Source organism: Myotis yumanensis, unplaced genomic scaffold (genome assembly GCF_028538775.1).
Source record: "Myotis yumanensis isolate MYYU_CA2020_CCGP unplaced genomic scaffold, mMyoYum1.0.hap1 SCAF_3, whole genome shotgun sequence".
In the NCBI taxonomy this organism is placed as follows: domain Eukaryota; kingdom Metazoa; phylum Chordata; class Mammalia; order Chiroptera; family Vespertilionidae; genus Myotis; species Myotis yumanensis.
Genome location: NW_027223754.1, coordinates 157,010,552 through 157,032,419, shown reverse-complemented (window position 1 = coordinate 157,032,419; position 21,868 = coordinate 157,010,552).

Sequence of the window (21,868 nt, the reverse complement as noted above, 5' to 3'; positions counted from 1 at the left end):
AGCTTTTGGATTTCTCCATCAGTGTACAGGCTCCACAAGGTAGGGGCATAAAAAGGAGTATCCCCCTACGCACTTGAAAAAGTGCTTTACACACAATGGACATTTAATCATGGTTGAATAAATAAGCAAATGGGAAGAAATGACTCTTTTTATGTTAATTTTCAGAAACATCAATGATGTCAATGCTTACTGGTCCTCACTTGATTGATGTTAAAGTCATTAATCCAAAAATGATGGGGTTAAAAGGAACAAGACTGCTCTTTCTCCTTCCATTTCACTGCCCTTTCCGATCAGATTTTCAAAATGCTCCATTGTGAAAATTCATAGCTTCCAAAATTCTCTATATCAGATCCTTCTATGAGAATAAGGATCTTTTTAATGTTGCTTGCTTCTTTTATCTCCATTTCCTTTTCCTATCCCTCTATCCACTCTTCAATATGCAACCATGTTCAGGTTTTCTGTGATCCTTTTGCTTCTGTATTTTGTAAAATGAGTTATTATTTTGTGGGCATGAATGCATAATTTACACTGTATTATGCTACAGATCTTCTCACCATTATTATTAGTTTCAATTCTTTTCTCTGAGCATTATGATCTACTGTGTAGTTAAATGAACATTCGATGCATGGTCTAGAATTTAAGCCATGGTTTCACAGTCCTCCATGGGTGCATCTGTTACATTTGACCTATTCACTCCTCAGCGTTGGACCCCAGATTGCCTTTGGTTTTCTACTCTGGAAGTGGTGTTGTGATGAACATCCTGGTACTTGTCTCCTTATGGATGTGTATAATTTTGCAGAGCACATATAATCAGGAGTGGGATTAATAAGGCATACGTGCAAAATTGAATATTTAACAACCAACTGCAGCCACTTCCTCTCCAGAATGGCTTCTAAGTCTACTTTCCCACCAGCAGTCATGAGGGCTCTGACATTCCTGTGTTCTTGCCAGCTTGGCATTATACAGCTCTCTACTTATTGCTGGCCCAATGGATACAAAACTATATTCCATTACTGTTTTATTTTACATTTTTAATACTAATGTGTTTTTAATAATGTTTCTCTTTATATGTTGACTTTTGGGGTTTCATTTTCTGTAAATTGACTATTTTCTTTGTCTATTCTCTGTTGGGGTGCCTGTCTTTTCCTCATTATTACAAGAATCTCTTTTTCAGTTCCAAACATTGCAAATATCTTTTCCAAATCTGTCATGTCTCTGTTAACTTTATCCATGATACCTTTTGTTGCACAAAAATTTTTAATTTTTACAAGATCAAATTCGATTTTTGGTCTTACATTTTATATCTCTGGGCAAAGAGCTTTATTAAAGTAATATTTTTATGACAATAATAAAAGTGGTAAAAAATGATTTTTTATGGTTTTATGTCAAACAACAAACACCATTTCTACGGAGTTGAACATGAGTCTCTTCTAATGGCATTGGGCTTCTCCATTACTTGAATAACTCTAAAGATTTTTATTTCTGTAGACTGGATTGGACAATGAGCTTTGCTTGTAGCATGCATGCTAAAGAGTTTTTTTCACCTAAGTGAAGAAGGCCTTTTGAAGAAATAATCTATTCCCAGCAAGCTCTAGCTATTTGGCTCAGTGTTGCCTGGCAAAACTTGAATCTGCCCAAGACTGAGTGATTTAAATACGATTGTATCCTCCATACAGCCTGCATTGAGTGGTTTCATTTTTCAAATCAATTCCAATTAAAAATAGATAATGAGAAAGACTGTACTATGGAACTTCCCACAGTGGTTTATTAGATTTTTATTTTCATTTTTGACCAATTGTTATGGACTGAATGTTTGTATCCAACCTTCCCCAAATTCACATGTTGAAATCTTAACGCCCGATACTATGGTATTAGGAGATTGGGCCTTTGGGAGGTGGTTAGGTCCTGAGGAGCCCTCATGAATGGGATTAGTACCCTTATAAAAGAGACCTCAGAGAGCTCTCTCTTCTTCTCTACAATATAAGGATACAACAAGAAAATGGCTGTCTGCAATCTAGAAGAGTCCTCACCAGAAACTGACCATGCTGGCACCCTGATCTTGAATTCCCAGCTCCCCAGTCTATGGTATTCTGTTATAAGCCTGCATTGACTAAGACACCAATAATTTGAGTTAGCCAGACAAAATTTAAATTGGTCTCCAAAGAAACTATGGAGTGGACAAGTTCAAATTTTATTTACAATTTCAATGAGTGGTACAATTAGGTTGTGTCGTAAGTTGAATCATGTTCCCCCAGAATTCATATCCACTCAGAACCTCAGGAAGTAACTACTTATTTGAAAATAGTACCTTAGCAGATGCAATTAGTTAAGGATCTTGAGATGAAATCATCCTGGTTTTAGGGTGAGCCCTAAATCTGATGACTTAATGGAAGGAGAGGACAGGAGGATATATGTAGGGAAGAAGACCATGTGAAGATGGAGGTAGAAATTGATTTGCTGCCACCAGTCAAGGAATGCTAGGAGCCACCAGAAGCTAGAAGAAAAAAGGAAGAATTCTTCCCTAGAGCCTTCAGCATGGCCCTTCTGGAACCTTGATTTTGGACACCTGGTCTCCATAGCTGTGAGAGAATAAATACCTATTTTTTTAAGCCACCAAGTTTGTGGTAACATTAGAAACTAAGACAGGTGAAGTGATGACACGGTAACTTCTCAGGTTTCTTATGTCCAGTGGTTACTGGTGCCCAGAGAACCAGAACCAGGATAAAGAGGTTCTAATGACTTCCGAGGACCCACCTGCTAAGAAAGCTGTTTTTATTACAGTTATTGCCAATCAGAAAGTTGCCTGGTTTTGATGTAAAAATCTGACACTCCAGGTCAGCCCAAGTAGTGGTCTAAGTGTCCACCATACATATCTGAGAGTTTGGTCACAATTTAACTCAATTGTCACCCCATATTTCAGCATTCTATTAGGCAGATTATACCTAATATACTTTATTCATATAAATTCTTCTTTTTCCCATATTTTCAGAGATATTTATTTATTTATGTATTTATTTTAAAATATGTTTTTAATAATTTTAGAGAGAGAGAGAGGGATCAAGCCCAAAATCTGGCATGTGCTCTAACCTGGAATTGAACCTGTGACCTCTTGGTGCATGGTAGGATGCTCAACCAACTGAGCCACACCAGTGGAGCTCAAAGACATTTAAATAGCATTGGGGGTAGAGAGAGGAAGAGTCAGGGGTATAAACCTGACATGATTCTTGAAGGGAGGCTTTACACAATAGAAGCCCTGTGAACACCATCCTATATAATAAAAGGCTAATATGCAAATTGTCCCCTTGACTGGAAGTTCGACTGGGAGGTTGACTGGGAGTTTGACCAGGGGGTGGGGCCGGCTGGCCAACTGCCAGCAGCCCCTCCCCCCAGCCAGCCCCGCCCCCAATTGGCCCTCTCCACCCTTGCACAAATTCATGCACTGGGTCTCCAGTTAATTTATATAGTAGTTAATTTTTGAGAGGTTATTATATGCTGGGTTTTGTGAGAGATACTGAAGAAGGCTGACTTCTGGCTTGATGTCCTTGGATTTTCTGTCTAGGTCCATGTGATCTATGTGAATGATTGTCAAACATTTTGAAGTTGCCTCTTGTCTATGTGAGATACCTCTTTGTGAAAAGTGGTGCCCTGAACTTTGGTGATGGCCCATTACTACCTTTCTGTGACCTCAACAAATTATGTTCTGACTCTGATCTTTTGCCTTCTCTGTGGCATTCTGGGTGTGAGGCTGATCTGTCGCCTTGGCAGACAGCTTTCTGTCTTTCACATCACAAACTTAGGTGCAGGGAACTCAGAGTGCTAAGAGCTGGCTGAATCTTACTGATTTCCTACCCAATGTCAGTCTAGGCACACTACATATTCTCAGGTATCCTTTCTATGGTACCCAGATTTCTTACTCTTGGAACTTAGCAAGAAAGTCTCAGAATTCTAAATTCCATCACATTATTGCATACTTCAGGCATTTCTTCTTGGCTATCACACTTGAGGGCATTTCTAATTCTGGCAAAGATGCAGACACTAGAAAAATATTGTTACTGAGAGATGAGTGTGCCAAGAAGTAGAAACCACAACATTCTGGGAGGCAAAGCAGTTATAACTTAATTAGATACATAGAAGGAAAGAGGCAAAGTGGAGGTGCTCATGGTCTAGGAGAGGAAATTCATAGGAAGGGAGTAATGAATATGAAGAAAATGGTTCATTATTGGGAGAAGGATCTCAACTGAGAAAGTCTGGATGGCACTGCATGAGGGCTTGGATACCCTAGGACTTGATGAACCCAAGTCCAGAGGTCATACAGGAGTAGTTCAGGCAAGCAGTCTGGTTCTCCTTCAATAGGCCATTCGAGTCACATATCACCTGTGGAGAGTGGGACTAGCGTCCAGAGGAGAGCCCACCCACTCTCAGGTGCTTAAAGAGGCAGTTAGGAGGAGGAATTGATCAGTGTTCTGAAGGGCACATTTCAATGATGATCAGGAAGACTCATCCTGAGACCTCATGATGGCATCAGAGGCTCAGGGCTGACCTTTGCCCAGTAATTGTATCTGTAGGAATCTGTTATTTCAGAGTCAATTGACCCTTGGTGCTACCTTTATTTCAACTTAATGGAAAGCCCACTATTGATTGAGATCTCCAAATTTCTCAGCTTGACATAGGGCCCTCCACAATTTGACTTTTCCCCTTTATTTCATGTTTAATTCTGAGTATATGTCTCTATATATCTGTCCTCAGTCACCATCATCCACTCACCCTTTCCCAAATATGGCTTTCAGTCAATTGATGCTAAGCCATTCTCTTTATTTAGAATGACTTCTCTTATTTATGCCTGATAAAGTTTTACATATTCTTTATGTCTTAGCTTAAATCACTCCCCCTCAGATTCTCTCAGTAGGATTTAAAGCCCCCCCACCCCCATTTCAAACATTCACAATACTTTGAATCAGGGGTCCTCAAACTACGGCCCTCGGGCCACATGCAAATGCAAATATTGTATTTGTTCCCGTTTTGTTTTTTTACTCCAAAACAAAATATGTGCAGTGTGCATAGGAATTTGTTCATAGTTTTTTTAAAACACTATAGTCCGGCCCTCCAACGGTCTGAGAGACAGTGAACTGGCCCCCTGTTTAAAAAGTTTGAGGATCCCTGCTTAGAATGCTTGCTATATAATGTATCCCATTTTGTCTTGTGCTAAAATTATTTTGGATATGTTTCTGTTTTCCTCTCCAGTTTGGAAGTCCCATTTGTTTTTGTTAAATATAGCATCATTATGCCCTAAGACAGCTTTGCATGCAGAGGCACTCAATAAAGTTTGTTGAATTGAACTCTCTAAAGTTGAGATAAATTACAAATGTGATAGCATATTGAACATATAAGACTGTCTGGTTTTTATTAACACCTGGAACAATTTCCCTTTAGTCTTCAGGTTCTTTTTCTTGGCTCCACCCCACCATCTCACCATAGACCTGGACTTGTTTTTGCTTTAGCCCTTCCTTCAATCTCTGGAGGACCCAAGGCATACTCTTTATTGGGTCCTAGTTGCGCTTGTGGGGACAGGAACCTGGTTCACTTTGCCAGCCCAGGAGGTGCTCCCACCCTCTCCCCACAACTACTCCTGGGAATTCTGTTTCCTCTTTCTCTTCTCTATTAATGCTACTAGGCTTTTCCTTTCAAGATGATTTTTCTTTCTATTTTCTTTTGATCATTGTATCTTAGAGCACAAGAGCCAGGATTGTATAATGGTTAAAAATGTGGATTTTGGAGTTCTAATATCTGGGGTTGAATTCCAGCTCTACCTTACTGTGTATTATCTTGGAACAGATGCTTAACACTGACAAAGTAACTTTGTCAATGGTAAAATGAAGGTAATAACATGTTAACTCATAGAGCTCTGCTGAAGATTAAGTGAGATGCAGAAATCAGGATTTTAAAAAGATTCCCAGGTGATTCTAATGTGCAGCCAAGGTTAGAACCACTGCCATAGACTCACATTCTCTCACAACTTTTGAATCCAAGGCAATACTGGAGACTCACCAGCCAGCCTGTTGTCCTGAAGTGATGCAGGAGGTAATTGATAGAAGGACTTGGCCAACATTCAATAGAAGAAGGCAAGTCTAATGAACAAAGCCAGATGTCCATGGCTTTTCCCGAACTCCCTCCCAGCAATCTTCCAGGCCCCTAGGACCCAAGCTTGACTAAAAGTCTCAGATACATCTTGACCTGACTTTGGGCCATTGCTATTGTGAGCTTTATTCTTGCTCTGTCATTAGGGATGTATATCAACGTTTTTACTTAGCTAAATTGTTCAACTTTTATGAGTATTATAAAACCACAGTGCAAAACTTCGACATCTTCATTCAGCTTTATAGCTCTGTGTAGATAGTACTTAATAAATAATAGAGACATACTGCTCAAATTGATAAAAAATAGATCTTACTACACAGAAAACATTTGGGAGCCAGGAAGATTAAGTGACAGTTTATTATGTATACTAGTATTGTAATTTAATCATACTTCAGAAGGTTTAGCTGTGGGAAATTGCTAGAACTATGAAAGCAACCACTCACCCCCTTTCCCTTACCAGTTTTGAGGAGCATATACAATAATCTAAGAATAAAATCAGAAGAAGGGGAAAATGGAATGCATATGTTTTCTGAGAAAAAAACAAAACACACCAAAGGTATAATTTAGAAGAAACAAATGTATGATGTTTCAGAGTAAACAAATTTTGGAAATTGTTTCCAGGTGCTACAAATGAGATTAAAACTATTTTAGATGTTAACCTCAGGAGTTGTTTACCTGATAGCAATATGTTTGGGTATCCACACACCACTATGTAAATATGCAGTTGCCCTGTCTGAAGACTTCCAAATACCCGGGAGCATATGTTTTCATTGCTCTGTTTCTCAGCCAGGAGGCAACACTCCTCTGGCAACCACCAACATCTGATTATATGTCCTAGAAGCTCGGATCTTCCAACCATGGCTCCTCCTCAAGTTTAGTGAAGATTGCTTGACCCCTGTCCTTTGCTATCCTGTGCTTTTTGCTTATGATCCTTGTTACTCTGTTAAAAAGGAAACCCATCTAGATGCTCTGAGGCATCTAGTCATAGCTTCAGTTTCTGGCTTTACTTCCACCTTACTTCCCTCGGTCTCCTCATTGCTGGAGTCATGGACATAACATTTTCTTAGGCCCTCATGGCTCTTTGTTCAGCGTGGGATTGTTAATGGAACAATCCAGTTTTTATCAATAGCTGTTACCTTCTGTGGGCATTTCAAATTTACAGATCACTTTTGCATAATTGTATAGGGCACAAAAATGAATTGGAGACTTTTGATTCCATTGCTCTTGTATACCCAATCTTACATGAATAATTTTCACTGTAAATTAGATTTATAGGATTAGATAAGATGTAGTCTATCTTGTTTTCTTACCATGTATAATGGGCATTGGATTTCAGTCTCTGTTTTATATGGTGTTCCTTGGTGGCTACTTATTTTCTCTTTGGAATGATTAACACGAAGAGCCATTGTATCAAGACAAAATGCTTCTTACATTTCATCATCCTGTACCCCAATGGTTTTATTCTGTGGGGAACATGAAGCTTTAGCCTTGGACTTCCTCCCATCATGTATGAAAATGCTAGCTAACATTTAAATAGTGCTTATTCTTTATCTGATATTAACCTACTCTTCACAATACAGTGGGGAAAATACCGTAAGTTTCCCTCATTATATACATGAGAAAATTGAGTGACAAGACGGTTGATAAACTGGCCCAGTGTCACATGGCTCATTAAGTGCTGAAGTAAACATTCAAATCAGATCGCTCAGCATTAACAACTATGCTCTTGACTCTTCACTTCTCTGGATCTAATGTGGGTTATGAAGTCATGTGAAGGCCAGAAGTCCAGGAGACTCAGATATAAAGTGTGGTAAAATTTATACCCTTGCCTTATCGAAAATGAACCAGGATGCTTACTGGAGATGCCAAAAGGAGGGGAATTTTAAGTTTCTCATAATCTCTATCAATCTCTGCTGCTTCCAACCTATACTAAATAAATATGCAACCCAAGAAAAAAGAATGTGTTTGCTATAAAATGTACCATCAAAGGAATTTCTAGTATTTCATTCCAGCAGACTGCTGCCTGAGGCCCTCCTTTATAGAAATTCCAGAGCCCCTTCTGTTTGGTTTATAATAGTTTCAAAGGTTACAGATGGTCTCACTACTCAAATATATATATATATATATATATATTAGATCTTTGAAAGTCAAAATCTGACCATCTCTTGGTGCATTCTTGATTAATTGGTTTTATGAAAGTTACATAAAATTCAGCATCTAAACGGTTAGTATCTTTGATTAATATTGAGCTTCGGCACTTTCCTATTTCTTCATTTGTAGAACAAATTTTTAACTTCAAAGGAAAACTTCTAATAACTTTTTGCATCAGTTTCTTTGTGAAAAGTTCAAAGGCAAAGCAGGTAGCAGCAACGTTAGACTATGGTAATGAAAAAATCCACAAAATTAATCATGCCTTCAACAAACACACAGGCATTTATCCAAGAAAAGGGAAACTTTCCTTAGAAGAGAGTTTGATATCACAACTTATGTTTACCTAGATTAATAACTTCATTGGAAAAGCCAAAGCAAAAATGATTATTAGCAAAATGCTCTGACTTTCTTTGCCTGTTGCAAGGGGCAGACTGGATTCTCCAGGTAAGTATGTTAAATTTTCAGAATGGGCTTTCTGGGGCCTGCAATTATTTGCTTTCAAATGTCCAAATTTTTTGATTCACACATTATTTATGATATTTCACACAACTTTCAGGAACCTCAGGTAAGCCTCCAACTCACTGGTTGATTCCACATCACATCAGATATTACAATGAATATGTCTGCTTCATAGTTCTAAATAAAAGATTAGTTCTTTTTTGTATAATTTGCACTTGGAGATGTAGAATGATATTTTCAGTTGTATGGAAGAGTGTGCTGGTGTAGATACACACATATACGTGCCCACTTCTTGCATGCTTTTATGGTGGTGCCACAGTTTATGAACTGAAAAAATAAATCAAGCAAGAGACTGGTTCGGTTTACTACAGCAAAAGCCACTTTCTTTTCCTCGTGAAGTATTATTAGCATATCAAAATACAGTAAAGTTATTACTAATGATTCCTGGCAGAAAACAAATGGGCACAATTAAAATTTATCATTTTTCCTTTATCAATGGATAAGGTATGGTACATTAGCATGTACAAGCATAGTAGTAGTCATTAGTAAAATGAACCAATAATAAAGTTGATAGTGGAAATGTCCACAGGCCCACCCTACTGAAGTTATTAATCCACGTTGGCCAAGGCATTGATATTTACACACCTGATCAGCCACACCTGAAATCTGTTTTTCTTATACTATGAAGAACAAGTTGCCAAAAAAATTCTAGAATATATTGAAACTTAATCATTAAAAGAATTGCATTCACTTGAAAAAAAGGTAATTAATAATGACAGTAATTCAACTGAAAAAACTGTGGTCCTGTGAGTATTGTGAAGGATGCACAGATGAAAATATTACAGTCTCTGGGCTCCCAGGAAATCCACACTCTAATTAATCACAGCGATCAATTTGAATCATCTATTGATTTGGAGTCTTTATACAGGATCTTGCCTCTGTCCAAAACTCACTCTTTTCATGGTATTGCTAAGGAAGTTTGATTCCCCTATTATAGTGTATGCATGCAATATTATTTTTATTGAAATTTTATTACCCAAGCACTGGCTTGTTGGACATTTGCTTGATGATGCACTCTGCTTTCATATAGCCAGGAGCCAGAGTTCTGCTTTCTTATGTTTTACTAGAGGCCCGGTGCACAAAATTCACGCACTCGAGGGGAGGGAGGGAGGGGTCCCTTAGCGCAGATTGCAAGACAGTGCAGGCCACACTGAGGGACCCCATTGGTGCACAATTGGGGCCGGGGAGGAATGCGGGAGGTTGGCCAGCCAGGGAGGGACACCGGGAGAGCTCCAGGGAGTGTCTTGCTCAGTCCTGATTGGCTGGACCTCAGCAGCAAGCTAATCTACCAGTCAGAGAGTCTGCCCCTGGTTGTCAGTGCACGTCATAGCGAGCAGTTGAGTGACCTTAGCATATCATTAGCATATTACGTTTTGATTGGTTGAATGGCTGACTGGACGACCAGACACTTAGCATATTAGGCTTTTATTATATAGGATATATAGACTGCCTTCTTTGGTGGGAAAAATAACTTCCTGTTTGACGTCTAAGATAAAAATGAATCACCCATTGGCAGAAATATATATTTCCAACACTTCCATTGAGAAGTCATTAAGTTTCTCCTCCATCCCTCCCAAGTCCCAGAGATTCAGGTCCATCTTTTTAACCATCTTACCTCCACATCATGTAGGCTGTTCAAGGTTCTGGGTTTGCTTCATAAATTGCTTATGCTAGAATTCTGTTCAGAATGTTTCTATTAAACTAGGTTGATTGATTCACTTTTGGCAGATGAAGAGGATACTGAACTTCCCCCACTTTTTAAAATTTCAGATTGATTATGCAAAATTCTCAAATCTAAAATTGCAATAAATGCTTGAACTGGTGTTCCTACAAAAGTAAAATTCTTATAAACAAGATTATCTATCATAACTATATATAAACTTTTATATATGTTTGCTTATAGTGGTATACATCCCTTGAGGGCTCCCAAACATAAGTGAGTTAAGTTTTAAATTGGCAAGTTGACTATGAAAGACTATAGCTAGGAAACATATGGAAAGTGTAAATTGATTGGGCTGAGCTTATTTTAAAACATGGGATCCTAGTAAGAACGGTTTTGATACTGGACACAATGGGTCCGAGGCCCCCTGTCACTACTTGAGCCAAATTAAGCAGAGACAGGGTTGAATCACATGAGTGTTTATTCCAATAATGCCGGCAGTATGGGGAGAGCAGTCAGACACCCTGGAAATTCTGCTCTGACCCCCCTCGCCAGCTGGCTGGTTATATACACATGAGGGAGAAGATAGCTATGTGCAGCTGTGAGCTACAAGTGTAACAGGGAAAGGGGAGGGGAGGGTCTGTGGTCCGGCCTTCAGGAGCTCAAAGTCCGGTAACAAGGTGGCTAATCTTCTATGATGTTACAAACAGCTCAGCCCATTCCTGGGACCGGAGAATGGTCAGCATTCCTGAGGGAAACTCCCAGAGAGGGTCAGGGTCCAGGCACAGCAACCAAATCAAAGCGTGCCCTGTTCTTGATCTGTTCTCAAAATGTATTTCTTTTCTGAGTAACAGACCCATCGAGGCATCTTATCTTTTTACAGCCTTGTTTCATCCTCCAGTGTCCCAGGGTCTGTAAGAAAACCTTTTATCTATAGTTAGGAAGGTGAGTGAATATTAAATAACCGTGGCTCTATTCTTATTATCTGCCCTTTCCCCTCTCAGTTTCAGAAAAGCTTGCCTTTCCTCTTTAATCAATGATATTGAAATATTCTGATTAACCTTCCTGGCAAGTTAAAAATTCAGAAATGTAAATGTAAAGAAGTTGTATCAGTGGTGAATTTTTTTTTGTAATCCATAAGTAAAAAGTGCATATTTGCTAGTTTAGCTGCCAAACCTGTGTCTGGATTTCTGGCCTCGTAGAGATCAAACCATTGACTCATATTTCACAACTTTTTCAGCTGTGATTCATAAATCTTAAAGTTCTCTAATTGCCAGTGGGTAAAGATAGCTTTAGAGAATCATTTCCTTAATGATGGAAAAACTTTCTGATAAATTAGGTGTCCAACTTGAAAGTTCTTTTATTATCATGGAAGGTAAGGCCTCAAAATAAATGTGTTCATGGAGAAGTAAAGGGATCTTCATATACACTCTGAACATTCAGGATTGATTTTTGAGCTAAAGCCATTCTTGAAAGGATAAGAGTACTTGAAAGTAAGCTTTATTTTATTTTAAAATCTCAGAACCAGAAGCTGCTTACACAAAGACCCTCCAGACTCCTTGGTGAATAGACACAATGAGAGGGAAGAGGGAATTTTTCTGAGAAAGTAGCCAATTATAAAGTATCATTGTGACTGTTTGCTCCACATTTACTCCATTCTGAAACAGCCACAGTTTGTTACTGCTTTGCCTGCAAAAGAAATAAAAGAGGCAAAATAGATAGCGGAGGGGAATGCAGTGACTTTCCTTGGCTATTTTATGATATTGTAAAAAACCCTTTGATGTCTATAAAGGACTCCATGGCTAGAAACCACCTTCCAAGGGAATAAAAGGCAAGTAAGTGAAGCCACAACGCATTCTCCATCAGAATTCTGTGAGGGCCCCAGGAGTGCCTCGCAATTTGTATGTGGTGCGGCTCTCAGTATTCCTGGGTTTTGACCTCGTGGTTTTTATTTGCTGCCATCATAGTGGGTCATTATTGGTTTGATTCTCTCTGGCCTTCTAGCTCTTGTGATCGAATTCCTCTTTTATCACAAACTTTCATTGTAGAATTTACTTCCTGCTTCTTGGCTTCTACATTCATCTTCACTCCTTGCTTTGACTTTGATGCTGGCGTAAGGCCCAGCTTCACTGTTGAGTCCTCACACCCTCCTCCCTGCCCACTTATTGGGGAGTACACAGCACTATAATTGTGGAGGAAGATGAGAGGCAATGTCCTGAGTAGGGAGGTCAATTAAAGAAATCTTCCCTAGTCATTTCAAAACACAAAAAGAAGCACATAATATTCCTTTTCATTGGAAGATTCTTAAACAAGGATCTCAAAAAATATTTATATTTTCCCCTAAGTAGCATTCCCTTCTAATAATTATTAATGTAAGGTGCTTTGGCAAAATAATATCTTGACTCACGTATGTACTAGTTGAAAACTATAATAGGGTACAGAGAAGGAATGGTGCAAAACTAAAATATTAAATTATCCATGAAGAAAATATTTACTTCATTTTCAGCTTATTTAAGGCAGAATTCTTGTTTTCTAATTAGTAAATATTTGCTAAGTTCTCACTAGGAAAAAAGTTGTCTAGTTATTTTAAATTTGAAAGAATTCTAAGAATTATAAGACACAATTTTGTCTGCATGGAGTTATACTTTCTTTGGAGAGACGAGATATAGACTAAAATATAAATTTATTATAAAGTATAAAGCAGAAATAAAACAAGTTTTAAATCAAATATAATGTACAACATTTGGCATCCTATATTCAAAACTTATTTTTTCTCAAAGGCCAAGTGCCAAGTAACACCTCATTTTATCTCCCTTTATTGTTATAAAATCAAGCCACTAAATTTTATTTTAGACTTTTGGGAGAGTAATGACTAAACTGTATATAAAGTGCTTATTCCTGACTTTCAAAATTTGAGTTAGTGAGTTAACTCAACTGCTTTCAAATTTGGAATTTTTATGGTAGTTTTAGGTGTGGGAATGACTAACACCTAGACATAATATCAACAACCACATAGTTGTTTTAATAATATTCATTATGTTATTTCACCTTTATTATGTCATCATAATAGGGAGACATTAAATACCACTTATGACTGTATGGTTTCCAGATAAGACCCAGAGAAGTTAGGTTCAGAAGTTGCGAATAAGAAACAAAAATCAAAAAGGAGCTATAGAACATGAGGGGTCCTGGTCAGAAAAATGATGTCATTGTACTCTCCAAAGTTAAGAATTAGAACAAGATTGTCAAGGTTCTGGCAACAAATTAATTTTGTGGCCGTAAGGGAGAATGAATGATTGAGACATGTCAGCAGGATACAAGGAGACCTCAAGGGAAAACCGGCATTGATGTCATAGGAGGCATCTGCTGGTCCTGCTCATTTCACTGCACATCATTTTGAGCACCTGTCATGGATAATAATAATGAAAATGAACTCATTTAGGAAATGACTCTTTATCTCTGCATGGACAGATTGCAAAAGTTCATCCAAGGAGCAGTGTTTTAAATAGGTCACTCAAAATTACAACATTGTTAGACCTAAGAATAGCTTATCTACCAAGCAAGTTGGCCTTTGGATAAAACCAAAATATATTCTAAACCAAGAACTGGTATAGCCAGCTCATTTTTAGAGAATACCTTGTTATATTTTTCCATTTTTTTTTAAACAAAAGGAACTCAGGACCTTTTAAAATAATAGGTTAGGAGATGTTTTGATTTGTCCCTTTCCCTGCCTTCTCAATTCCTAGGAAATAGGAAAGACTTTTTATGCAGTAATACTAATTTCTATTCATTTCACCTATGTCAAATGTATTCACAATTCTGCAGTACAAAATAGCATATAAATTACAAAAGAAATAGTGTGCTTTCTCATTTACATTCTTATCTTCAAATTCTGACTATCAGCACACGTTTGAATGTAGAATTTTAAACTGGACAGGACTGTAAGATCACCTTATCCTGGGCTTCTTATTTTACAGATGAAGAAACAAGCTTGAGAGTGACCTGTCCAAGGTCACAGGCATCGTGAATGGCTTTTGACTGTCAGCTCAATACTTTCTTTATATTATACATCCTCTTAGGCTCAATCACAGAAGAGAAAACTTCCACAGAATGTCATGCAAAGCAGAACTATTTTCTCAGTTATTTTTCTTTGGCCACAAACACATTTGTAATTTACATCAGAACCGAATATAAAACAGTGCTAGCAAAAATGTTAACATACTCTAGAATTTTAAGCATTGTCCTTCCTGACAATATACAGGAGCATACTGACTACTTAGAAAGGAAATTATACATTTAATTATACAAAGTTGACCTCACAATCAGCCATTACAAAGTCATATGAATTGTGGCATTAAGGGTGTAAAAATAGACCCTAGAGTTGGAAGAGGCCTTGGAGAGCCTCTTATCCAAGTTCACATTTTCATATGAATAAAATGCACCTCAGAGAGCTGTGTTGACCTCTCCATTCTCTTGGTTAAACTTTCCCCTTTGAAGAAGGGCTCACATTTATGAGATAGCTGTTCAAGGTCAAGAGTACACATAGCTATGAGACAAAACAAATTTTCTACCCACATGAGAATCAAACCAATTTCTAGTTTTCATAAGCAGTGTCAGACTTTTATTAAGTCTTATCACAAGACATAGGTACAAGTTGAAATATAAAGAGATTCAAGAAGGGCTCAAATAATTCTTGGATATCATTGCGAATTTAGGGGATGCTAGACATGCTTTGACATATTGCAACACTATTTTGACAGAATATGATGATTAGGAGTACAGGCACTAGCCAAAACTGTCTGAATTAAAATGCTGCTATGCCAGTTTCTAGTTGTGTGAACTTAGCTTCTGTGATGAAAACAGGGATAAAGCTACTCCCAATCTCATGAGTGGCTGTGAGGATTAAGTGGGTTAATAAACACAACTTGCTAGTGTCTGGACTGACACACCCGCATACAGTAATTATTAATTACTAGAGGCCCGGTGCACAAAATTTGTGCACTGGGGTGGGGGGGGGGGCGTCCCTCAGCCCAGCCTGCCCCCTCTCACAGACTGGGAGCCCTCAGGGGATGTCCTCCTGATGGCAGTCTGGCCTCCCTCTGCGGGAGGTGACTGGGCTGATCAGGGGAAGGTGCCAGTCCCATCACCCTGCAGCTATGGCCACTGCCAAGGTGTTTTCATCAACATGGACTCCACCATGAAAAAATGACAACTTTCTTTAGGCATTTTCAAGATGTGTCTTTCATAGGATATGACATTTCTTTCTTTCTTTCTTTTTTTTATCCTCACCTGAGGATATGTTTCCATTGATTTTTAGAGAGTTTGGAAGAGAGAGGGAAAGACAGAGAGAAACATCAATGTGAGAGAGACACTTGGATTGGTTTTCTCCTGCATGAGCCCTGACCTGGGCCCCGGCCGAGAGGAACCTGCAACCTAGGTACATGCCTTTGATCAGAATCGAACCTGGACCCTGTGGTCAGCAGGCTGAGGCTCTATCAACTGAGCCAAACTGGCTAGGGCAGGATATAGCATTTCTTAGCCCCTCCAGCAGCAGACATTAGTTTTTTCCTCCAGGAGTGAAGTGGAAAAACCCTAGATCACCTTCTTGTATTCTTATTACCCAAGTTACCAAGAACACTGTGAGTGGTGGCGTACAAGGAGTTTAGCCAATGAGCGGTCAGAAAAGGTATTTCCTCTGCAGCTCATGCACAGAGGCCCCCCTGCGTTGTGTCCACTGGGCTGGGGGGCATGCTGCCTGCCCAGATGCCCTCCCTCCCTCTGCACCAGGGCACAGGATGCTGGCCTCGTTGCCAGGGTGATGACGCCAGCATCCTGCCCTGGCTGCTATGGGTGCCACCATCTTTGTATCGGAGTGATGGTTAATTTGCATATTACCTTTTTATTAGATTAGATTACCATTATGATGCCATGGAAGGTCATCAAGCACTGTCCCAAGATATCTCCTGAGAAAATGGTGTGATTTAGTAGCAAGGAGTTTGGTTTCTGAAGTGTTCAAGTTGTAGCTCCTCTATTTTATTATCTATGTGATGGGCAAGCCATTTACTTTCCTGAGATCATATACCTCTGCTGAATATGTTGGTAATATTGTTTTTCCTGTTGACCCCATGTGGGTAGTTGTGGAAATCAAGTGAACCAATGAGCATTAATATTCTTTCTGAAGAGTAAAGGTAATGACAAATGGCCACTATTATTTTTATTTTTTTCTGCTGCCTCCCTGTTAAGAGGTACAACACAGCTGGACAAAAGTTTTAAGTCAACATGTGAATTTAAGGATCCTACATATTCAAAATTTCTTTGTGGACTTGAAACAGCTTAAAAGGGTGGGGGTAGGGGATGGAGGCCTGGTTAAGCAGTTAGCAACATTTATTGGATACTTACTCTCTATAGGACACTCTGAATAAAAGAAATTACATATAAACTATAAGATCTCTAAATGTGAAGTGAAAGTTTTATTTAAAAGTGGTATTCGAGTATGTTCCAGGATGAAGGATACCAACTCTGACTGCAGTTTCTGAGTATAGTGCTGTAGGACATGGTCCCCCAGACCCTGCCATCACTTCCCTCACTCCTATGAGATGGAGCCCAGTCCCCCTCCCCTTGAATGTGGGCTGGCCTCAGTGACTATCTGGATCAATAGACAATAGCAAAGGTGACTGGGACTTTTGAAGCTCACTCATAAGAAACCTTCTAGTATCTGTTTGTGTTTCTTAAAACACTCACTCTTGGAACACTCCCTCTTGGAACCCAGATGCAGAGGCCACATGTAGGAGCTAGCATTGACAGCTCCCGCTGAGCTCCATCCCAATAGCCAGCAGCAGCTGCCAGGCATGTGAGTGAGCATTGTGGATGTCCAGCCCAGTCAAACCTTCGGATGACTCCAGTCCCAGCTGTTGACTGTAATTGCGTGAAAGATTCCAAGTGAGGACTGCCCCAGCTGAGCCAGGCAACATACAGTAGCTGGGAGATGATAATAATAAATTATTATTTTAAGCCACTAGAGTAGTTCAGGGAAGTTTTCCTTTGCAGTAATAGATATGTGAAACACTATTTTTTTTCTGAGGTAATTTTAAAATTGTGAATATTGTCAAGAAGTGGTTAATAAAAGTTTTCAAGTTTGATTTACCTGGTAACTAAAAAAAAACCCCAGAAAACACATTTGGAAAGACAAATGTTTTATTATTGTTTAAAATAATAATAAAAGTGCTATCATGTGTTGAGAACCTATTGAATGTCACTTAATGAGTACTTCTTATGCTTTTCCAGAGCTAGGGCTTAAGATCAGAATTATTTAAAAATCTCATTTCTGCCCAGCCAGTGTGGCTTAGTGGTTGAATGTTGACCTGTGAACCAGGAGGTCACGGTTTGATTCCTGATCAGGGCACATGCTCAGGTTGAGGGCTCGATCTCCAGTGGGGGTTATGCAGGAGGCAGCCAATCAATGATTCTCTCTGATCATTGATGTTTCTTTCTCTCTCTCCCTCTTCCTTCCTCTGTGAAATCAATAAAAATATATTAAAAAAATAAAAATCTCAGTTTTTCTCATTACACCATACAGTCCATTATAAATGTCATTGCCTTCAGACCGAAAGGATCAGTCATGAGGAATGTTATACTTTTTAGGTAGGAAGTTCTAAACCCTCTAAGAAAGCAGCGTGGTTCATAGTAGAGTTTTTGGCAGTTGGCACAGACCATGACACAGAGTAGGTGCTTCATAGATGGCTTTAGCTTTGATACCTATGACCTGTCTGGTTTTTCTCTAAATGTACCATGTAGCTCTTTACCAATTTACTGCCAGAGAGTATCTAGCCAGTTGAGGGCTTTATCTTCCTCATAGCTTGGTCATTAAAATGTAATTATCATACTCACAATTTAAATTCAACTAAAAAATAAGTAAAATTCCCACTTTTCTCCTTTAAATATTAAGATCATATAGGACTGGCAAGATCATATAGGATTGGCAAGAGCCCCACTTCATCTTGGACCTCTACTGATGCCATATTGCTCTTTGTTCACCCACTTGGACCACACTGGTCTCCCTGCTATTCATCTAAATCATTGGGCATGCTCCTGCCTCAAAGCCTTTGTGTGCGGTGCTCTCTGCTTTCTTTAGGTCTCTGATCAAATGTTATATTGTCATTGAAGACTTTCCTGACCACCTTTTTAAAACAGCACAACTCCCTTCCTTTCCTCACCTCCTACTACCTAGCTTCCTTACCATGTTTTATTCTCATAATATATTATCATCATCTGCTGAAGTATATGTTTTCTTTTTAATCCCTTTGGGTAAGAACTTGGGTAGAGACTTGGTTTTGTTTCATTGTATTTTCAGCACCAAGAACAGTGCTCCACAGAGCAGGAGCTGCAAAAGTGGGTATTATTGAGTGAACTAGAGGCCCAGTGCATGAAATTTGTGCACTGGAGGTGGGGGTCCCTCAGCCCAGCCTGTGCCTTCTCTAAATCTGGAACCTCTTGGAGGATGTCAGGCCTAAACCGGCAGTCCAACATCCCTCTCATAATCCAGGACGCTGCATGCACCAATGACCATACTTTTCATACAGGTGAAAGGCATCTTGCTGTTATATGGGCAGCTACATTTTTTTTTGCCCTGATTAGAAAAAGTAGTACATAACACGATCCTTCTGAGGCAGTAGTACCATTTTCCCCATTTCATGGGTGGAAAAACTGAAGCAGAGAGAAGTTAAGTAATTGGCTTTGTCACACAGTTATAAGTGTCAGAATCAGGGCTGACCACAAAATGTGCAAGCCAGAGTGCATGCATGTCATTGCTGCATCATCCTGTTTTTTCACTGTTAGAGTAGTCTTGCCAGGTTTTAATTTTTAAATCTAAGAGACTGTTCTCAATATATAGGGTCCCTAAGCCAATGATTAGGGCTGATCTGTGGGCCAACCGGCAGGCGGAGCAATTGGGGCCCCTCGCTGACATCTGCCTTGGCTGGCAGCCTGGCACCACCTGTTGGCCAGCCCAGACCCTCCCTCCCCCCCTGTTACTGCCACTGGTCGCCTCCCTTGGCATAGTGACTGGTCGTTCCACCGGTTGTTCTGCCATTCAGTTGATTTTCATATTAGGGTTTTATTATATAGGATGGATATCTATGATTCTGTAGTTGAGTTGGAGCACAGAAATGCCAACACAAGTATAGGAAATGATCTTCCAATTATGTTTAAGGAAAGAGGCATTGGTTTACATTTTGGGCTTTGCCTGAAGGAGAAGAAAACCAAAAACACTGAGAATTCTTGGAAAAAAGGCAGTTATGGGATTGATCTTAGCGTATATAAAGTGGTTGTAAAGATCTTTGCTGCAGGGTTGGTTAGGAGCCCTGGAGCCCCACATCGCCCTCAGGAGGGGCTGACCCAATGACAGGCACTAGAGCAAATGAGAAGGGAACCTCCAATCTGGGTCCCAGAATTAAGTCAAAGCCAGCTGCAAACAATAACCGTTAACACACTGCAATGGTGATTAAATTCTACCTATGTTTTGTATGAGACTTTGACTTGGTAAACACTATGTGTGTGTGTGTTTTTTTTAACTACATTACACAACTACTTTAACAAAGGGCCAATTTTTGTAAAAATGAATCAGATCTATGTTGCTTATAAGCAACTGTACTTATGGATATTTCTGATCACTTGAATCCAATTTCTATACTGAGGCATCACCAGCTCTTAGAAGAAGGATGCTAAAATGGAAAAGAAGATCCTTCTAGAGCAGTGATGGCAAACCTATGACACGCGTGTCAGAGGTGACACGCAAACTCATTTTTTTGGTTGATTTCTCTTTGTTAAATGGCATGTAAATATATAAAATAAATATAAAAAATATAAGTCTTTGTTTTACTATGGTTGCAAATATCAAAAAATTTCTATATGTGACACAGCACCAGAGTTAAGTTAGAGTTTTTCAAAATGCTGACACGCCAAGCTCAAAAGGTTCGCCATCTAGAGCAAAAGTGCTCATGGTATAAAGTTAGAAGTCTAAAGTCATAAAGTCATGGCAAACAAACATCATTAGGCTAAAGCAGTGGTTTTCAACCTTTTTCATTCCATGGAACACATAGACTAATTACTAAAATTTTGCAGCAAATCAAAAATATATATTTGTTGCAGATGACAAAAAAAGAGGTATAATTTTGATTCATTTACACTGAACAGCTATTGTTGTGTTGGCTGTTATATAAATGAGGGTATCATGTTAAGTGAAATAAGACAAACAGAGAAAGAAAAATACCATATAATTTCACTTATATGTGGTATTTAAGAAACAAAATAAATGAACACACAAAACTGAAACAAACTCATAGATATAGAGAACAAATTAATGGCTGCCAGATGGGAGAGGCTTTAGGGAGGGTTAAAAAATGGGAAGGGATTAAGATGTATAAATTGTCAGTTATAAAAACAGTCACAAGAATGTAAAGTACAGCATAGGGAATATAGTCAATAATATTGTAATTATGTATGGTGTCAGTTGAGTACTAGACTTATCTGGTGTGATCACTTCATAAGTTATATAAATATCTAATCACTATGTTGTACACCTGAAACTAATATAATAATATAATTTTTTATGCCAATGGTAAATGAAAAATAAAAAGATTAAAAGAAAAACAAAAATGTCTCCAAGGAACAAAAAAAATAGTACATATCTTCTGTCATGACAGCTTTCTAGGTGACCACTAGCCTTCTTTCAGCAGCCAAGACTTAGGGATTGTACTGTTTCATCACTTCCTGGTCAGTGTGCATCTGGACAGGTGGTCGGTCCTGCCATGGTGTCTGCCTATGAAGTTTTGTGCTCTGTGCTCTCCTTCATCTGGTTGTATCTGCATCCATCCATCTGAAAACTTCATTTGTAAACTCAGGAGACTATGTCTGATACACAGAGAAGGCTGTTTAATGTATTAACTTGGCTTTGCTTGCCTCTAAATTTTTTTATTCCATGTGAGTTTAATTCTGCAGGTTTCATTTTGTGCTTTTGGGTGGAAGAATTATGGTAGATGTCATTTATCATTCCATCTCTTAGCACAGTGTTCAGCATATAGAGATAACCTAATATGATTAATAATAGTTAAATATATAAGGGGCTGACAAAATTTCCCCAAGAAACTAGAGCCAAACCTCAAATATAATATGATAAATCCCAGAACTTACAACCAGAAAGCAGAGGCAAATTTACTTAGAAAATTTGCTTCTGGTTATGGGTACTGAGGATTCTAATAAGATATGTGACTGCAGAGAAGTAAAGGAAGCATGTGATCATTCAGTTCCTCTGAAAACTACATTATGTCATGGGGGGGCGGGGAATAAAACTCCCCCACAAAAAAGTAAGCTGGAATTAAATTGAACCTTCTAAATTATTAAAGGGAT